The 20,480-nt window shown below is 41.6% G+C and overlaps 1 long non-coding RNA gene and 1 pseudogene across 1 annotated transcript; one reads left to right on the top strand and one right to left on the bottom strand.

The window, feature by feature from the left end:
• Positions 1-158: 158 nt before the first annotated feature.
• LOC119660537 lies at positions 159-16,924 on the top strand (annotated as a pseudogene).
• On the bottom strand, positions 1,237-1,611 carry LOC119660539. The gene is made up of 2 exons (XR_005250438.1): positions 1,371-1,611; positions 1,237-1,296 (listed from the first exon to the last, which is right to left on the bottom strand). It is a non-coding gene; the product is annotated as an uncharacterized LOC119660539 (long non-coding RNA).
• Positions 16,925-20,480: the final 3,556 nt, after the last annotated feature.

Consider the following 20,480-nt stretch of genomic DNA (forward strand, 5'->3'; position numbering starts at 1 on the left):
ACATCTAGACGAAATATTCAGTGATAGTAATGTATAAAGGTCATACAGATACTTATTTTCGTCAATTGGTTCTTTTATTTATTTATTTTTCCTAAATATATTTTGTGGAAAATATATAATATTTAAATGGTATGTACCAGCTTAGTCTGGTAATATGGCGTTGCTGTTGAGGCAACTGAATTTAGTTATGTTGATCCAAATTTTGGACGTTGAGTTCCTGTCCTGTAATCAAATAAACTGCGCAATGAAGCAAACTCGAAGTACTATAAGTGAATCAGTTCATTGCTAGTGTTTCCTACAATCAGTCGCAATACTTCCATGGCCTTCCTTCTGCCTTTGTGTTTAATTGGGCTAATTGGAGCACTCCTTTACCTTTTCTTAGTATTTAACTTTAACTACTGGCGAAAGCGTGGGGTGTTAGGTCCAAAGCCGCGTCCTTTGTTTGGCAATCTTCCAAACGTAGTTCTTCAGAAACGAAGCTTTGAATATGATATTCTCGATATTTACCGGTGAGAATGGTTTGGAATATCCATTAGTGAAGTCGTGATCGTTATTTGTATTTTTTTGTATAGTGAATATAAGGGAAAAGACCGATTCGTTGGGATTTTCAACCTTCGGAATCCACAGCTGCTCATCATTGATCCTAAGTTGGTGCAAGATGTGCTCATAACAAATTTCAGGAATTTCAGTGAAAATGAGTTTTCAAAGTGGGTAAGTGAAGAAAATTACAAACGTGATTTTAAAGCTCAAGTATTTTGCGAACTCTATTGCTAACAGATATTATAACAATTTGTGATCATTAGGCAAAACTGCAGTATATTTCAAAGTTGGTAGATATATTTAAAATCTCATCAAATACAGTAACATGCAAAAAATAGATAAAGCACTCTGAATTCCTAACAAATGCCAAAATGTATTCTCTTATAAAATATATTCAGAACAAGAAATTTAAGAAATAATCAAATAATCAAATTTGATCGATAAAAAAACAGCCAAAAATGTTCGTGTAAGGTCATATTATTGAAGAATCTCAAGGAATTATTAATGGTAGAGGGTGGTATAACCCCTCCCCTCCCCCTAACTTCGCACCCCACTCTCCGGGGTGGAATTTTTTTCTTCGAAATAACTACAGAAAACGAAATGGTCGATTTTAAGCAAAAAGTGTTTAGTGAAAATTTTTCCTACAAGTAGTAGTTTTTTCTTTGTACGTGCATATGGTTAAAAAGAAAATTAATACTTTCAAGGCCAATTTTAGTGGAAATCGTCCTCAAGCCCTTCTAAAATCCTTGAGAAGACCTTTAAAATGAAGTATAATAGAATATAGTATAGAATAAATAATAACGGAAATATGATTAAAATAATTTAATTACCTGAATTTTTAATATAAAAGTCAATAAAAACTAAACATGATTTTCTCATATAAATTGAAAATAAGCGAACCCCTTGAGAGTCCAGTGAACTTAAACCCTCGAAATTAATTCTGAAAAGTTAGTGGATATGGAGTGTCTAGTTGCAGAAAAAAGTGTGGGGTCTGGTACCCCCCTCCGGAGGGAAGCGCACATCGGCGCTATATAACTTTTTTTTCTTATGCCACCCTCTCCCCTCACCCCAAATTTCATGTGAATCGGTCTTGACTGAAAGACTTTGTAGGTTGAAAGCATTAATGACTGGACTGGAGCTGACTAAAAACATGCCTGTTAAGTGACTGCGCGATTTAATGATAAACATGTGGCAGTTACTAGGGTCTTAAACATTTGCAAAATCCCTTATCTTTTAGGAGCTTGTATTCTTTTTCTCCATTGCAGCTGTTCTTCATTTATAAATTTTACTTAGGGAAGAACACACCAACAAAATCTCCCTCTGATAAAACAAGACATGATAGAATCCCGATAGAAATCCTTATACTGTATAAGTGTGGTACTTATTATTGACTAGAATATCAGATCAATTAATTTAATTCAATAAACTAATTAGTTTATTATACACTTTAAGTACTCAATTACAACTAGGAGATGCGGTCGTCGAAAATATTTTTTTTTAATCCCTTTTTTTTAATAATGACATTTGCCGTCCCCTTCATGGCACTCTGTTCTTCACTCCTGTGGCGAGGTCTAAACTGAGTGGAGAGCGCCGGTGACGTTATCTGCCCGCTGGTATTCGCAACATTCGAAATAAATTTCGAATGCCGCGAATCCTGCTGCGCCACAATCTCATTCTCGAATATCAGTTGCTGATAACTAAAAGATGGTTCGTAAGTCCCGGAAAATTTCAAGGGAAACAAAGTCAAGTCACACAAATATTTGTTTCGGGTTTCAGAGAAACGTCTGTGGCTATGTTAATGTGATGCAATAGACTTCCAACCACCTGTAAGCTCCTTCGTGCTACGGTATAGGCTAGTAAAATCGCTACAAATTCTCTTCGAGTAGACATAATAGCGATACGTAAGCGAAGGTAAGCAACTACCGGATGATGGTTTTTTCGAGGCCAATCTGAAAGTCAATTCGCCGAACAGTGTGCTACCCGTACGTGTTGAGCATATTTGTATTCGTAAATAGGAATGCGAATAACGATTCGCTATGAATACGAATACGAATATATTTGTATTCAAAAAGTGAATATTTTTGTATCTACAAAATTGAATACGAATGCTGCTGCTGTATTTATGAATGCTAATATGATTTTTTTTTGTATTGAAATGTTAGTATTCACCTGAATAGCGAATATTAGCACCTTAATGATCTGATCATGCTATAGATATATATGGCGGAGTCGGACTTAGTTGGCAATAAGAAAATTAAAAGGCGTTGTAGGTGTGCACAAAAAAATATATGTATATATAAACTCGAAAGGTATTTACAAGCTTGAAGATTTGTTTTGAGAAGAGAACGCACTTGAAAGCAAAGACATACTCTTCCTCTTCTTCTGTGATTGTGACAGGTGATTGTCCATGCCTGTATCAGACATCAGACAGACAAATATCTGTTTCCGACAAAGCCTGCTTCTGTATCAGACAAATATCTGAGCCTGCCTCAGCCATCAGAGAGTCTGTATCAAGCAATAGGCAGACATATGTCTGTGTCTGAGGCAGACCGGTGGTTGGACAATTGACTCACACAATACGCCCATATAAATATGTTAATTGCCAATTACCAAATACGCGTTTAAGTGGAGAATAGTCTATCCTCCAGGTTAAAGGTCCTGCAGGTTGCGGGTGGTTAGAGTTGGCAACATGGAAAACAACTTGTAACGAAGCCGCAAAAGAAGCCTCGGACTGAGCTAATAACACAATGACGAACCCGGCAACGAAAACGGAATAATGATTTGCGCATTTTCTCATGGAATGTGCGCTCCCTGTACAGGCCGAATGCTACTCAGCAACTGGCCGATACCCTGTCCCAACATAAGGCTGATATAACAGCATTACAAGAGATGCGTTGGACCGGGACCGATTTTCTGGTCGAGAGCACTACATCATACATTATAGTGGTCATACCGCAAACTTTGTGCTCGGAGTAAGTTTCCTAGTCAGCCAAAAGATGAGAACTGCTGTTAACGGTTTTCAAAACATAGCGAAGGGCTGTAAACTCTGCAAGGCAAATTTAGAAATATCAGCGTCATTAATGTTCACGCCCCTACAGAGGAAACTGCAGAGTCGAAGTAAGATACTTCTACGAGGCAGTAGAACGAACCCTCGAAGCCTGTCCCAGGTATGATATCAAAACTATACTTGGGGACTTTAACCGCAAAGTAGGGACGGAGCCCGTATTCAAGGGATGCGTTGGCTCCCATAGCTTACATAAAGATACCAATAATAACGGACTGCTGACAAGTGTCACACGAAATGGTTGTTGGAAGTACTTGGTTTATGCAGAAAGCGATCAACAAACAAACGTGAGCCTCTCTAGGAGGCCTGGGTAAGCCAACAAGTCTATGAACTCGAGAAGTATAGGGGCAACCGAACCAGGGAAATCTGATTTCCGACAAAATGCGCATATTGGAACGGTGGGTTGGTGTTTTGATGAACTGTTTAACAGTCAAAATATTGACGAATTGGAGGTCCCCCCCCCCCCTCAACCTAAAGGAGCCGGACAAATGCTGCCACAACAAAGTATAGAAGTGCAATTTATCGGCTGAAAAATCATTAGTCGCCTGCAGCCGAATTGGTTAAATGTGGAGGCGAGTACCTACAACAGGAGGCTCATCAACTGATGGTCAAGGGGCTCATCAATGTCTGACGACTAGCAACGGGGCATTATATGTCATACATACATAAAAAGGGAGATATCACACAGTGCAGCAATTGTAGAGGTATCGCGTTGCTGAGTACCATCTATAAGATATTCTCCTCTATCTTGCTAGGCCGGATAGAGAACATCATTGGCCCATACCAAAGAGGCTTTACTCCAGGCAAATCAGAAACAGATCAGATTTTCTCAGTGCGGCAAGCGATAGAAAAACTGTTGGAATATGGCCATCAGTTGCACCATCTTTTCATCGACTTTAAGTCCACCAATGATAGCATAGCCAGGATAAAACTGTACACGGCCATGAGAAAATTTGGTATTCCGGCGAATTGACATGATTGACTAGACTGACTAGGTTGACCCTCATCAATGTGTGAGGCCATATAAAAGCAGCAGGATCACTCTCAAGACCATTCAACATCAACAACGGGCTAAGACAAGGGTATGCGCAATCATGTGCCCTTTTCAACCTGGGCCAAATTCGAGAGGTACCATCCTCTTCAAGTCCACCCAACTACTGGCCTATTCTGACAACCCGAGATGAACAGTCCACCTTCATCCAAATCGAGCAGGCGGCGCGAAATCTCGGGCTGTACATTAATGAAGGCAAGACGAAGTACATGGTGGCAACGCCAGCACCAAAAACCAAAGAACGAAAACATCAAATCGCATTGGTCAAACGGGAAGAATAAAGATAAGAGGCTACATCTTTGAGATTGTTGATGCTTTCTTCTATCTAAGATCGAAAATCATGACCGATAACAGGCTTCAGGTTACAGAAACTGTTTCTCTCAACCATAGTACAAGACAATGATCTCGACAGTCCTCATGTAGTCCTCAGAGATTTGGGCTCTTAGCAAGAAAAATTGCGAACACTTTGCCGTGTTCGAGAGAAGAACCTTCGAAGAATTTTTGGCCTCCTACATGAGGGTGGACGATTCCGCGACCCCAAAATCTACGGACGATACCAAGACCATCTGGATAAAATCCGGCTCAATAAGTTACGGTGGGTCGATCACCTAATCCGTATGGATGGGGATGATCCACCCCGAAAAGTCTATAAGGGCAGTATGAGATGGCAGAGGAGATAAAATATTTTTTCACATTTTTTTTCAAACTACAAGAAATACGTAAATATTGCAGACGTAGATATTATGCTCACCCTAAACAAACAAAGATTGCCTATTACCGAATAATAATAATAATCGTCGGCGCAACAATACAATTGGATAAGAGCTTTGAAGTGTTTTAGAGCAGTTCAAGACCGTAATGGTACACTATAGGATTATAGTACCCTATAGGAGGCAATGCGGTCAACATTACGCTCTTCTTCTTCTTTTTCTTCAGCCTTTGTCCCGTTCACAAGCGGGGTCGGCTCGTAGTGATCGGTTTCGCCATTTAGCTCTATCGAATGCTTGATCTGGGTGCAATCTCGAGGCTTTTAAATCCTCATCCAGCGTATCAACCCACCATTGTTTCGACCTGCCTTTTGGTCGTTTACCATCGACTTTGATGTGCAGACCAATCATGGCAATTGAATTCTCGTTGGCACGAGTTGCGTAACCATATCATCGAAGACGTCTCTCTCGCAATTTTTCTACGATCCGTGCAACTCCATAACGATCGCGGATATCCTCATTTCGGATGTGATCAAAACGTGTCACGCCACTAGTCTAAAGCAATATCTTCGTCTTCATTACCGTAAGACACCGCTGTCCTCTATAGTCAGCCAACACTCATAGAGAGCGACAGGACGGACGACATTGTGGTAAATTTTGGATTTGAGACGTTCGTTGATAGGTCGATCACAAAGAACACCAGTTTGGGAAATCCACTTCATCCAGGTTGCGTTAATGCGTGAAGCAATTTCATAACGCAGTTCTCCATTGGCTGATAGCATTGACCCGAGATATTTCAATCGCTCAGTTCTGGGCAGATCACTGTCGCTGACAGTGATTGTGCCTGTTTCATGGGGATTGGTCGCTAAAAATTCAGTTTTGTTTAGATTCAATCTGAGACAGTGTTGCATTAGGTGATCATTCCATTTTTGGACAAGTTGCTTGAGATCATTTTTGCTACCAGATGCTAGGAAAACATCATCTGAATAAAGAAGTGTGTAGGGCGATGGACGTTGGAACAAGAACAAAGAGGAATGGTGAAAGGGCGTTTCCTTGATAAACACCAACAGAGATATGAAGCGGTTTTGGTACACCCGTCAGCATTACGCTCGCCTGAGATTGTTACTCTGATTGGAGTCAGGTACTCATTCGCAGCTGAGTCGACTGGTGTCCGACGTCAAATCACGATGCAAATTCCACTGCCACCAATGAGATTTGAACCGCAACCTTCCCTCTTGTGCTCTAACGACTTACCGAATACTGTATTTTATATGCATGTATATAAATTCATCATACACCTATTTTCGATTTAATTCGTGCATAAAAGTATACATGTGTATATATAAAGTACGTATATTGAATACCCCTTGTTTAATGTACAAATATATTTATCTGAATTAAGCAATACCGCAAAGTTTTATTTACATATACATATAAAAACATACATATGTCTGTCTAGAGTAATTGGTATTGACATATAAATGATTAAGAAACTAAAACGAAATGTTTCCCTGCGGCCTCTCATTCACGTGAGCTCACTTTGTTGTGGTATTGACGAATTGATATGTTGTGATAACGTCATGCACGTGTTGGACTACATGAAATTCCTACAAAATGTAAAATTTTCATCTTCTATAACTTTGTTAATAATACGGGAATTTCCTTCAAACAAAGTTATGCCTTATATTATCCCCTATGCAAGTACCAAATTTCGTATTTCTCATATGAACTTAGAAGGGATTTCTGAGTAAATTTCTAAAATATGCTAATATAGTATTATTAACTTTACTTGTGCAGACATCGGAACCAGATGTATTTTATGGTCTAGATTTCATTTAGATACACTACTCTGATTTTTTTCAGATTTTTCGGTTGGATAGGTTCTGAGAAGGATATCTATTATACTTTTTGAGGGTCATATTTTGAGCCCCCAGGCCCATAGTTTTCACCCGATATCAAATATCTGAACAGTTTCGAAAAGTACTAATTGAGGCGTTTTATTTGACACCACATGGCCACATTCTGTGAAAAAACATTTTGCTCCTTCCATTCACATTTATGAAGATCCCCCCCTTAAACTCAACACAAAATGGCGCCACTGTTTGTATATAAAGGGAACAACAGACCAAACGGTCTCACCAATTTTCGTGACGATTGGTCCAGCCGTTTCTGAGTAAATCGGGTGTGTCAGACAGACGGACAGACAGATATCCACCCGATTCTGATAAGGGTTTGTTTCACACAAAACCTTAAAAATCATATTCGCACTTGGAAATATTTACGGAACAGAATTCGTATTCGTACTCGTAAATACGAATACTGTGACAAAAATCACTTTGGGAAAAATATATGTGACGTCAAATTTTAGCAATGACAATTTGCCAGGACACAAAAATTAGGGCGAAAAAGTAGGGCGAATATTTAGTTAGGATAATGGTTAGCAGATGATCCTAATGCCAGTAAGAAGATCTTGCCAAAGGCGCAAAGTAATTTTCTAATAAAGTGTTTTCATGCCTTTCTGGAATGTTCCTCGAGGTTATAGGCCGGAGGTCGAAACGAAATCAGTCAAATTTCAAAAGTAGCCTCAAACGCGCCGTTTGTAAATAGGCCTCAAATTGTACCAGTTTAAGGAATTGTTCTATAATTAATTACGCATTATGGTTGTATAATTTATTGTAAAATAAATGTTTATATTAAAGTTATAGAACCATTTTTTGGTCTAGTGCTACGCAATTCAGAGACGCGAGACTACGTAAAGCGTAACAGTACGTTTAGATGTCATCGCGGAAACCACTTAAAAAATATTTTCTACAGTCAAAGGTCTAATATAAGCAAATCTTTACCTCCAGAGAAAGCTAGGTAATTTTTAATTCAAAATTGAAATGTTCTTCTTTTTTTTAGACAGACAAAGAAATTGATCCTTTATTCGGACGAAATCCCTTTATTTTGTCAGGGGAAGAATGGAAATAAAAGAGATCTGAAGTTACACCTGCTCTAACAAACATTCGGGTAATAAGTAGATTTAAAAACTCCTGTGAAAATATTTCTAGGGATAGATATATATATACAGTACATTATGTCAACTTAGATAAAAGCTAGCTATCCGATAATGTTATCTGTTTGTGGGAAAATGACTAAATATCTGGAAAAAGAAACCAAAAAGCATCTTCCACATGGAGTTGAAGCCAGAGAGGTAAACGCTTTCCCGTTTCTGAATGACTTTTAAACAACTTTATATGTATAATTACAGTTAGCAGCTAGATACACGACCGAAGTTGTCAGTAACTGCATCTATGGAATTGAAGCTGGAGCATTCGAAGAGGGACCTTGCGATATTCGCGAAAAGGGAGCCGCTATTTTGGACCAATCCTTCGGATCAAAAATTTATCTGATGATGATGTCGCTACTACCGGATCGTCTCAGAGGAATCTTCAAACGACCGTTTATGAGGAAAGATATGCAAACATATTTCATACAATTGATGAAGGAAGCCATAAAAATTCGACAGAGTACGAAAAGTGATCGTGCTGATTTCTTGAATTACCTACTGCAGCTCAGGGAGAAAAAAAATTTGACTGAAATAGAGCTAGCTGCACACACGTTGACGTTCTTCGTTGATGGTTTTGAAACTTCGAGTATACTGATCTCGAACTGCATAAGATGCGTAAGTTAAGTCTATCTATTTTAGATAAAAGAAAATTCTTAAATTTGAATCCCAGATATCTAACAAAATCATGACGCAGCTTGAAATTTCAACCCTCCGGAGAAAGCAGAATTGAAAACCGATATGGAATGGAAGCTGGAGGTTACCTTCCCTCTAACCAAACAAGTTAGGGTGTCTTAATATGGGAGGCAGCATATGCAGGAGAAGACCGGGGAAATTCAACGGGGTTGAAAACGAGGACCTTCCTCTTTCTCCCCACCGCATCTTTCCCGCACTCTTGGGTTTGAAAACAAAATCTTACATTAATAAAATCAAAATAACACCATTTTGAGGGAAGTACCATAATTAATTATTTTTTTAGGAACGACGCCCCGTAATTTTGGTCGAGTCTAGAGAAGTGGGACTTGCCCCCTTCCTCTCGCATATCCTTAAAAATTTAAAGTTCACCATTCTGATAACAAGAAACCTTAACCTACCCTAACTTTTCAAGGGAAGTAACCACTGGGAATTTTCCAATCCTCCTTACCCACTTCCAATCGGTATGGAGGGTATTTCGGAGCCTAGGCACCATATAGTAGCAGCCTCTTGATTTTTTCTAGATTTTTCAGGTGGGTATCAGAGAATGAGAATGGGGGCGTCAAAGAGATGATCATTTCCGACACCCCGCACTACCCACCCTTCCTACAAGTATCAAAACTAAGACCGGATTCGAAAAGTACTAATCGAGACCTTTCATTTGATACCTCGCAGATTATATTTGGTGAAAAAACATCAACACCCCCCCCCCTTTTGCGGGTATGGGGATCCCCCTTTAAATTCGACGTAAAAGGATGTAACTTACTTTATGCGGGAGTATTCACAGCTCCCATCTTTCCATCAAGTTTGGTGTCACCCAATGTATTTCTATGCAACCTCAAACTGCTTGAGTTCGTCGATTTCGATCAGTTTCTTTTTATATTCTAGTTTACACCGTTGAGTATGTGAGCCACTCTAATATAAGTGGCTGACAAAAAATTAGGGCATCAGTAGAATAAATCGGAATACCGAAAGGTTGGCGCTTCGGGTATAAACGTTTTGTGTTCATCTTATGTAAGGAACGTTTTTGCAAGTTTTTTTTTCGTAGGTAGCCGAAAATTCTAAACATTCCTTCATATATTTTCATATGCATATAAGTACAAAAGCTGAATATCCTCGGTACAAACGTAGATGAAATGAAATAGACTGTTTTTGATTAAGGACCACCCTATTGATTTCCTCTCGGGAATTAGTTGTTCCTTCTCTCAGTGCTTGCTTTACAAGCAAAAGAAGCTTTCTGTTCAACATGATGCCCTCAAAGAGAACCTTGCCTGGAGAAAACAAGTTGGAATACCGGAAGCTAGACACTTGGGGTATAGAATTTTTGAGTTTATCTTATGTGAGGATCTTTCTATTTTCTTCTATTCGTACACATCTAAAAATTCATAGCACTCCTATATATGTTTGCATACTTCAAGACGTGATCAGCCCATGCTTGTATCCAAAGTTTTGATGTATCAATGTAGAAGTCTGTCTTGTTCATCGCTTGGATATAAAGGTCACCAGTACTATGTCCAGTATGTGGCTTGTGACGACCTTTGCGATAGTTTCGATTCGGCACTTGTCTAATCCAAATTCCATTCGGAAATCAAGACTAAAGATTCGCAATAGACTCCTTCCATCATCAACGACAGCATACAACTGCATGTTAACTGAATACGTCAAGTGTGTCAACTCGCACTTAGCACTAAGCCATGTTTTATTGCGATTCCATGCCCTCCAGTATCGTTCAATAGCCAAGGAAAGAGGTTCTCATCATACAAAATCAGAGGGAACTCCAGGAATTTCTGTCGAAGCTACCCCTCTGTATGCTCTGAATGTACTGAACAGATGACCGTCTCCAAAAGTTCATTAGTTTGGCCCGCAGTCAGTAAGAGTGGAAATTCTTCAGGCCAACTTCTTCTTTTTCTTTAGCTTTTGTCTTCTTCACAATCCGGGTCAGCAATTCGTGATCAGTTTTTGTTCTCTTATTTTCCTAATCTGAAAGTAGTTACAAAGTTTTCAAATTAACATTCAGTGTATCAAATCATCGTTGTTTCGGTCGTTTACCATCGAGTTCGTTGTTCAGACCAATCTTGGCAAGCGAATTCTCGTTAGCGCAAATTACATGGCCATACCATTGAAAATGCCTCTGCCGCAGTTTTTCGACGATCGATGCAACCCCATATCGATCGCGAATATCCTCATTTATGATCTGTGCCAACCTACTGTTTATACTGGCGACCTTTGTACCCGAAAGTCAGTACCCTATCCAGATCAGGACACCTCCAGTTCTTCGAGCTGTTTATGGTTCGTTGAGCCTCGAACATAGTAACATGGCGATACTCCATTCAATGGGCAGGCAATTCCTAAAGTCCACCCCTCTGTTCTTTTACTTCCGTCACCAAAAATTACACTCTCTGGTCATTCTGTTTGAATTCTTTGAGTGATCTGAAAAACTGACTACATACGACAGAAAGTTTCTACTTTAGTGTGTCCAGAATTTCAACTACTAAAGAAGAGAAGAGGAAATTATCACATAATAATGGCAGATAATCCCAAAATAATTGAAAGCGATAATAATCACGATGGATCTCCAAGATTTTAAAATACAAATCTAATTCGTTTATATGGTGAAGGTTTCTGTTCTCTGGAAGTATTTTCATGACAATGAAAGTATTCACCTTAAATTCATTGAGGAAACTATTTTAAAACAATCAGTTAAATTGTATTTCACACAATCAAAGGTTACTGAATTTCACAAATGAATTAATTTTCGTTTATTATTTATGTTTTCCGCGGTGCAGCACGTGATATTTTGCGCCATTATATAGCACTCTGATAATGGCCATTAGTTTCTCTGGAACGCCACTCCTGCGTCGAGCAATTCAGATACACTCCCTGATCATGCTATCAAAAGCTTTATCGAAATCGATGAAGAGAAGGTGAAGCGAAGATTTATGTCCCGCATACTGACCCAAAATTACCCTTAGGGGGTTGATGTAGTCAATGGAGAAGGATCCCGAGCTGAAAGCAGCCTGCTCTCCGTCGATCAAGCCTTCGAGAGGTTTTTGATGCGTTTCAAGATTATTTTGGGTATTATCTTCGCGACGGCAGGGAGGACGCATATACCTCCCCCCAATTGTCATACCCAAAACAGGTGCCCTTCTTTGGAATCTTAACGACCAACCCCTTCTTCCACTCTCTGGGGATGATCTCCGATTTCCAGGATTTCTGTACGAGTGGAAACAGCAAATCTGCAGTTACTGCCGGTGCAGCGATAAATAACTCTGCAGGTATACCGTCAAGCCCAGCGGCTTTACACCGTCTGAGTGCATTGATGGCCGGTCTAACTTCTCTTCTGCTTGAAATAATAGTCCGTATCCACATATTACGGTGACTAGCCATTGCATCCACAAGAGGAGGAGCCTCACCGGATGTAATATGGTTAAGAATCGTGGTGAATTGTCCTTTCCACCTCTTCAGTTGCTCGTCATCGTGAATGAGAAATGGACCGTTGACATCCCTCGTTCTGCAACATCTTCCGCATACTTCGCGATCGCAACATTAAATTCTCTCTTGTTATGGCATACACTATACTGCACTTTTCGAGATTTCGCTCGGTATTGGAGTTGGAACGCATTACGCCCACTTTCACTCGCAACGGCCAATAGAGCTTCAAGACCTTCTATTCATCAATCGGTTTTCACGATTCCGCAGTCAGCTAGATCTGGTAATGCCCCTTTGGGACGAGGAAGACGACGGATTTCTTCCACAACCTGACGGTCGTGGTGTTGCTCATAGATTTCGTCGTTATGTAGGCTACGGAATCGACCAACCTCGTGTAGAAGGGCTAAAATTCTTCGGAGGATTCTTCTATCGAACGTGGCGAAGAGTTTTCAATTTTTCTTGCTAAGAGCCCAAGTCTACGAGGAATACCTTAGGACTGGTAAGATCGCCGTTTTTGTAAGCTGAAATAGGCTCTGTAGGCTGCGAACCACCGTGCGTGATTTTTGACCCTAGATATGAGAAATTCTCAACGGTTCCAAAGTTGTAGTCTCCTGTCTTTATTCTTCCCATTTGACCAGTTCGATTTGATTTTGTACGTTCTTTGGTTTTTGGGGCTAACGTTGCCACCATGTACTTCGTCTTGCCTTCATTAATCTAGGAGCTCGAGACCTACCGCCGCCAGCTCAATCTGGATGAAGGTAGACTGTACATCTCGGATTGTTCTTCCCATAATGTTAATATCATCAGCGGAGGCCAGTAATTGGGTGAACTAGAAGAAGATGGTGCCTCCCGCATTTACATTTGCATCGCGAAGCACTTTCTCAAGGGCCAGGTTAAAGAAAACGCATGATAGGTCACCCCCTTGTCTTAGACTGTTGTCGCATATTGGTCAGGGTCAGCCTAGTCAGTCTTATCAATTTCGTTGGGATAACGAATTCACTAATGCCCGTGTACAGTTTTACCGTGGCTATGTTGTTATAGGCGGTTTTAAAGTCGATGAAAAGGGAGTGCAACTGATGTCCATATTCCAACAGTTTTTACATCGCTTGCTGCAGAGAGAAAATTTAATCTGTTGCTGATTTGCCTGGAGTGAAGCCTCTTCGGTATGCGCCAATGATTTTCTGGGCGTATAGGGCTATCCGACCAAGGGCAAGAAAGCGGAGAGCATCTTAAAGAGGGTACTCAGCAACGTGATATCACTATAATTGCTGCACTGCGTGATATCTCCCTTTTGTGGATGGGATAGATAATGCTTCTTTACCAATCCCCAGATATTGATTCACTGCCCCACACTTTCAGCATCAGTTGATGAACCACTTGCTGTAGTTGGTCGCCTCCATATTTCACCAATTCCGCTGTAATTCCATCGGCTCCTGGTGACTTATGGTTTGTAAGCCGGTGGATTGCACAAGCAGTTTCTCCTCTGCTTGATGGTGGAACATTTGTCCGTCGTCTTCAGCTGACTGGACCTCCAACTCACCGATATTTTGTTTGTTGAGCAGTTCATAAAAATTCTTAACCTACCACTAAAATATGCGCATTTTGTCGGAAATCAGATCAGATCCCTATGTAAGCTATGGGAACCGACGTATCGCCTGAATACGGCTACTTGACTGTTGAAATCTCCAAGTATGCTTTTGATATCATACTTGGGATAGGCTTCGAGGGTCCGCTTAACAGCCTCGTAGAAAGTATCCTTCTCCGACTCTGCATTCCCCTTTATAGGGGCGTGAACGTTTATGAGGCTTATATTTCTAAATTTTCCTCGCAAACGAAGAGTGGAACTGTAGGTTTCAATTTTTGGCTAACTAGGAAACTTACTCCGAGCACATGGTTGACTGGATAAACGCTATAATATATGGTGTAGTGACTCTCCCCCAGAAAGTCGGCCCCTGTCCAACGCATCTCTTGTAATGCTGTTTCATCAGCCTTATATTGGGACAGGGTATCGTGTGGCTGGTACGCAGCATTCAATCAGTACAGGGAGCGCATGTCCCATGAGAAAATAGGTACGTAGTATTGCAAATTGCAATACTTCTTAACCTGTACCGTAATTTTGTAGTTAGAAGTCTGCCAGAAACCGACCCCCAGAGCAAGAGAGCACGCATTGCGGTAGCCGTCAGGAGCAACCCTACCCCAGATTCACTTCTGCTACCAGTTGGCTTTGTTCACTACAAAAGTACATTGCCATTATTGTGCCAAGAGGGAGGGGAATACTCTTTAGAGTTTCATCATCTTACTTCGCTTCTTCCCAGAATGTCTAGCTATATCGTCAGAATTTCCGTTCAAGTTGGAGAAAGCGAGCATTCTGAGGACCCTCTCTACCGTTGTCGAGTAGCGTATGGGTTCCAAAAACCAATCATAGTCCCTCTTCGATAGCCAAGGGCGAGGCGTCGTTGTTGTTTCGGTAGCAATAAAGTTTCAAAATTTACAGGTTGCTAGCCCACAAATTTCTATCCATTTCAGTCCTCTCTTATGACAAGCTATGATTAGCAAAGAAGACCTTGAGTATATTTTTAGGCCCCACTTCAGCGGGCACAGAGGTCCAAGGTTACATCCTGTCACCGATATTATTTTCTCTTAATATCGGTGACGCTCTTCATGCTGCCTTGTCGGGACGACGTAGAGGAATTAAATGGATGTTGACATCTTCCCTTAAAAACCTTAGCTATGCTGGGGCATGGATCTCATTCAAATGGCTCTGGATTTGGGAAGAGGGGCTGGTAGAGTTGGACTGAAGGGAAACACCAACAAAACCAAGGTTCTCAGTCTGACAGGTCATCGTACTCTCCCTATCTGCATTAAAGGGCAGAGCATCGAAAGCGTATATCTAAGAAGCGTGGTTTCCGCTGATAATCGCACTGAACTGAATGTTGTCCGAGGCATTAAGAGCGCTAGATCCACCTTCGCCGCCCTGTTTAAAATACGGAAATGCAGTTATCTTAACACCAAGATCATGTTCTTTGCTAGTGCTTCTTCTATGTTGCTATATGAGAGTAGCACATGGAAAGAAACCCTCACGGTTACTCAAAAGCTCTAACGCTTCATCAACACTAGTCTGACACTATCTCATAAGAAGAACTTGTTCGGCACACATGCCCGCCTGTTCATACGCACTGTGATTGGAAGATGGGAATGGCGGTGGGCAAATTATACATTAAGGAGGGGTGACAATTGATTGCGGGTTACGCTATGCTGCGGAACATGGCCGACGAGTGGGTCGCCCCAACAACGCTTGGACGCAGTAGAGGAGAAGTGCCGGGGTCTCAGCAAGTCGTGGGGGAGCTGAAAGGCATTTCATGTAACCGGCAAAGAAGGCGCGTATGCGTGGTAGATGCACTGCAAGGGGTGAATGGCTGGATAAATGCAAAAGCTTCTCAAACCAGAATTGATTGGATTTAAGAGGGATCCACTGTACTCACAACAATAGCAATTAATAAATGAATAACTGCTACTCAAATGTTTTTTTAGCTTGCTCAGAGTGAAGGTGCCCAACAAAAGCTTCGAGACGAAATCAATAAGACAATTGAGGAAAACGGTGAAATATCATTTGAAAAGCTATTGGAGCTACCCTATCTAGATCAATGCATTAACGGTAATGAAACATATTTATATCAGCTTCTTTCATCAATCAGTTTTTTTTATTACAGAATGTTTGCGATTGCGTTCGCCAGGGATTTCGATCACCAAAAGGTGTTCAAACACTTGCGAATTAATGTCTAGTAAAGAAAAACCCATCAAAGTCGAAAAAGGAATTATAGTTGTGCTACCCTACTATGCATTGCATCATGATCCGGAGTATTACCCAAATCCGGAAGAATTCATCCCGGAACGCTTCAGCCCTGAAAACGGAGGAACCAAAAAATATAAAGAAATGGGGGTGTTTCTTCCGTTTGGTGATGGACCAAGAATATGCTTAGGTAATTTCTTTCAACAGCACATGTACATGTACATATATAGAAAATCTTCGAATTTTCCTTTTGCTTTACTAGAGAAATGTTTGCTATTGGAAAACTTGCATATTTCGGCATAAAGCAAAAACTTTTTCCCAGTTATATGTGGAGATAATTTTATAATTGGAGTTCTATTTTTACAATTTCATTTCAGGTATGAAATTCGCGTTATGCCAATCTAAGGCAGCTATTGTGGAAATAATACGAAATTGGAGAGTTAAGTTGAACCCAAAGACGAACCCAACTTTCATTATTGATCCCAAGTATTTTTTTTGCGTTCCTGAAGGAGGCAGCTGGGTGGACTTTGAACGAATTATTAATTAATATAACTTTTTATGCTATTTTAGCAGAGTAAAATTAAAAAATAAATCAGATTGCATAAATTGAATTTCATTTGAATAACAACAAAACAGAAAGAATAACATTTTAGTAAAGGTTGAGTTTTCAACCAGACCCCCTAGGCGGAAGGAAGGTTATGGAGGAGACGGGGGATGTTTCACGTTGAAAGCTCCCTTTCAAAAGCTATATGCCTCAAATTGTGAAAAACTGAACCTTATTAAAATCGGTTTTCTGTTTGTCTTCTACACTCTTCATCGAGAAACTTTCTCGAGGTTACTACCTAGGATGCTGGTATTATGCCAGCTAGGGGGTCAGAACTACTTGCACGGCACTTCGGGAACGTCACTCCCCGTATCGTAAGCGACCCGTTAATGATCGTTCGCGACCCCTGAGGGAAAGGGAAGAGGGAGGAAAGGGGTTTGGAACACGCAATGAGGGTGACATGCGTATAATCGGTTTTGTGGACATCCATGACCTTGTACTTATGAATACATTGTAAAACTCAAATCGCCTATATTCTCATAAGACGCCAACATTTTAACACCGTTACTAATTACAAAGCCGTTGCCTACGAGACTATCGCACCTCAACATTGGCCGTTGATTGCCGTCCTGCGAATTAAGCCACCGAAAAAACAGCATGAAGAACGCACTGTCCCACCTTGCATTAAATTGGATTTCGTGAGAAGAAAGAAGAAAAGATCTCACTTATGCGATTACCAAACTTCTCGAATGTGGAAGAATCGTGGAACCAAATGAAAGACACAATCCACACAACCACCTTTGCAACCCTCGGGGTCATCAAGCCAGTTAGGTGATACCAACTTGCGAACCGCAGCGGATAGATGGCGAGAATATTTCTAGCAGATTTCAACTGGAGAATTATTGCCGACATTTGGAGCAGATCCACCCGTCAGCGCAACTGAAGTCGAGGAAGCAATAAAACGAATGAAGTCGGGGAATACCGCAGGACCTGACGACATCGCATCTGAGCTCTGGAAAGCGAATATGAAGAAACGTAGAGCAGCATCTAACTGGCAAGAAATCTGTTCTAAGATGGAAAAAGAAAGGTAGTCCAGCAGAATGTTCAAATTACCGTCCGATCCGTTTACTTTCCCATACCATAAAGATTTGTGAACGTATTCTTGACAACCGTTTTCGCGAAATCGTTGAAATACCAGTGAATCAAGCCGGTTTTGTCAAGAACTGTTGAACTGCTAACGCAATATACGCTGTGCGGTTACTCATGGAGAAACATCATAAGAAGCAGCACCTTCTTTACATTGCATTTCTGGATCTAGAGAAAACGTTTGACCGTGTGCCAGACGAACTCATCCAGTACGCTCTACGACAACACTTAGCGCCAGAAGAATTCGTGCACTGCGCTCAATTGCTCTACCACGATCCGAAAAGTAAAGTTCGAAGTGTGGCGGGTGTATCAAAACCGCTTCGTGTCTCTGCTGGTGTTTACAAAGGAAACGCCCTCTCACCACTTCTCTTTTCTCTTGTTATGGACACTGTCACACGAGATATCCAACGTCCAGTGCCTGCACTGCTTTATGCAAATGATGTCTAATAGCAAAAAAGATCTTGAGTAACTTGTCGAAAAATGGAATGATCGCCTCATGCAACACAATCTCACATTGAATCTGAACAAAACTGAGTTTTTGACGAACCATCCTCATAAAACAGGCATAATCGCTGCCAATGGCAGTGATCTGCCCTGAATTAAGCAATTTAAATATCACGGATCAATGCTCTCTGCCAATGGAGAACTGCGCTATGAAATTACTTCACGCATTAACGCAACCTGGATGAAGTGCCATTCCATAACTGGTATTCTTTGTGATGGACGTGTTAACGAACGTCTAAAATCTAAATTATACTATTGCCCGCCCAGACACCCTTTATGGTTTTAGATACTGGCCGAATATAAAAAACAATGAACGACGTCTTGCGATAATAGAGGGGACAATGTTGCGTTTTGATTGTATTCGAAATGATGATATCAAGGTTTTCCACCCCGTCACGGGCCAACGACACCAACTTAAGCCTCTTTCACGCGATCAGAAAAGGGGATGTCACCCAGTGTTTTAACTGCCAACAATTTGGCCACGCTTCCTCAAACTGCGGATACGACCCCAGATGTACCAAGTTCGTGGGTCCACACCTCTAGGGATTGCCCTCGTTCGATTGTCTAAGACAACGACAACAAGGAGTCGGTGGAAAAAACCGAAGGAGTCATCCTGACTAAGAAGAGAATTCCGACCCTGCGTCCCATATCGTTCGGCGAGTCGATAATCCAGTCAAAATCAGCGGTAAAGTACCTCGGGTTGACTCTTGACTCAAAGATGAGCTTTTCTGAGCAAATCCAAGCAGCAGCGAATAAGGCTGCGGCTAGAGTTTCGGCGTTAAGTAGGCTAATGGCAAACATTGGGGGTCCTACGTCTAGTAGGCGACGTCTCCTAATGAGCTCAATGCAGTCTGTCCTGCTCTACGGTGCAGAGGTATGGGCTGGCGCTCTTAACAAGGAGGTATATCGTAGACGCCTCGCGCAAGTACAGAGACGGGGAGCTTTACGGGTGGCGTCTGCGTACCGCACAGTCTCTGAACCGGCCGTGATGGTGATCGCGGGAGTTATCCCCGTTGCCCTTCTTGCTAGGGAGCGTCAGGCCATATACAAGCGCAAGGGAGATGAGCCAAGGGAGGTGGTTGCTCGCGAAGAACGGCAACACACCCTAGACGAGTGGCAGCTCTCTTGGCAAAGTGAAACTAGAGGCAGATGGACTGCGCGGCTCATCGACAACTTAGGTGCGTGGCTGAATCGGAAACATGGACTGACTATTTCATTACCCAATTTTTAAGTGGGCATGGAAGTTTTCAGTCTGACCTGCACAAGATTGGAAAGGCGCGTTCTCCGGATTGTGTGTTTTGCAATGGAGTTGTGGACGACACCCACCACACTTTTTTTTTCTTGTGGAAGGTGGGATGGGGTTCGTCAGCAACTCCATTTAAACACAGGGGATCTCTCTCCAGACAACATTGTGGAAGAGATGCTGAGGACTGCTGACAGCTGGAACCGTGTTGCCCATTACGTTCGGGCCCTCCTCGTTGCTAAGAAGATAGAACTCGACCGGTGGAGGAGCCGGATGGCAGGGGGTTCCTTGAACTGACAGTTCCCTTCCTCCTCTCCCTTCCCGTTGGTGAAAGGGATTCCCTGATTTGAAGGCTCCGCAAGGCGGGAGAGTTCGGGGGCTGGCCCAAAGTAATGCGACAAACGGTTCCAGGCTAGCTCTCTGACGATGAGGAGGTGTTTAGTTGGTAGTCCGACGACGTACCGAATCGGGAGTCCAACACTTTGTGCGTAAATGCATTCACCTACCCTACCTCAAAAAAAAAAAAAGGAGTCGGTGGTGCCCCTCAAATGCACAAACTGTCAACTTGATCACCCAGACAATTTTCCGATTAGATTACTTTCAGCAGTGATGCCGGCAGAGGCACAGTCATCTTTGTCAGTTCGGCAACAAGAGCAAATACCATCCCATCTGCTACATTTGCATCAAACTACCTGTTAGTAGTAGTCAGACTACCTGTTAGGG

Source organism: Hermetia illucens, chromosome 6, assembly GCF_905115235.1.
Source record: "Hermetia illucens chromosome 6, iHerIll2.2.curated.20191125, whole genome shotgun sequence".
In the NCBI taxonomy this organism is placed as follows: Eukaryota; Metazoa; Arthropoda; class Insecta; order Diptera; family Stratiomyidae; genus Hermetia; species Hermetia illucens.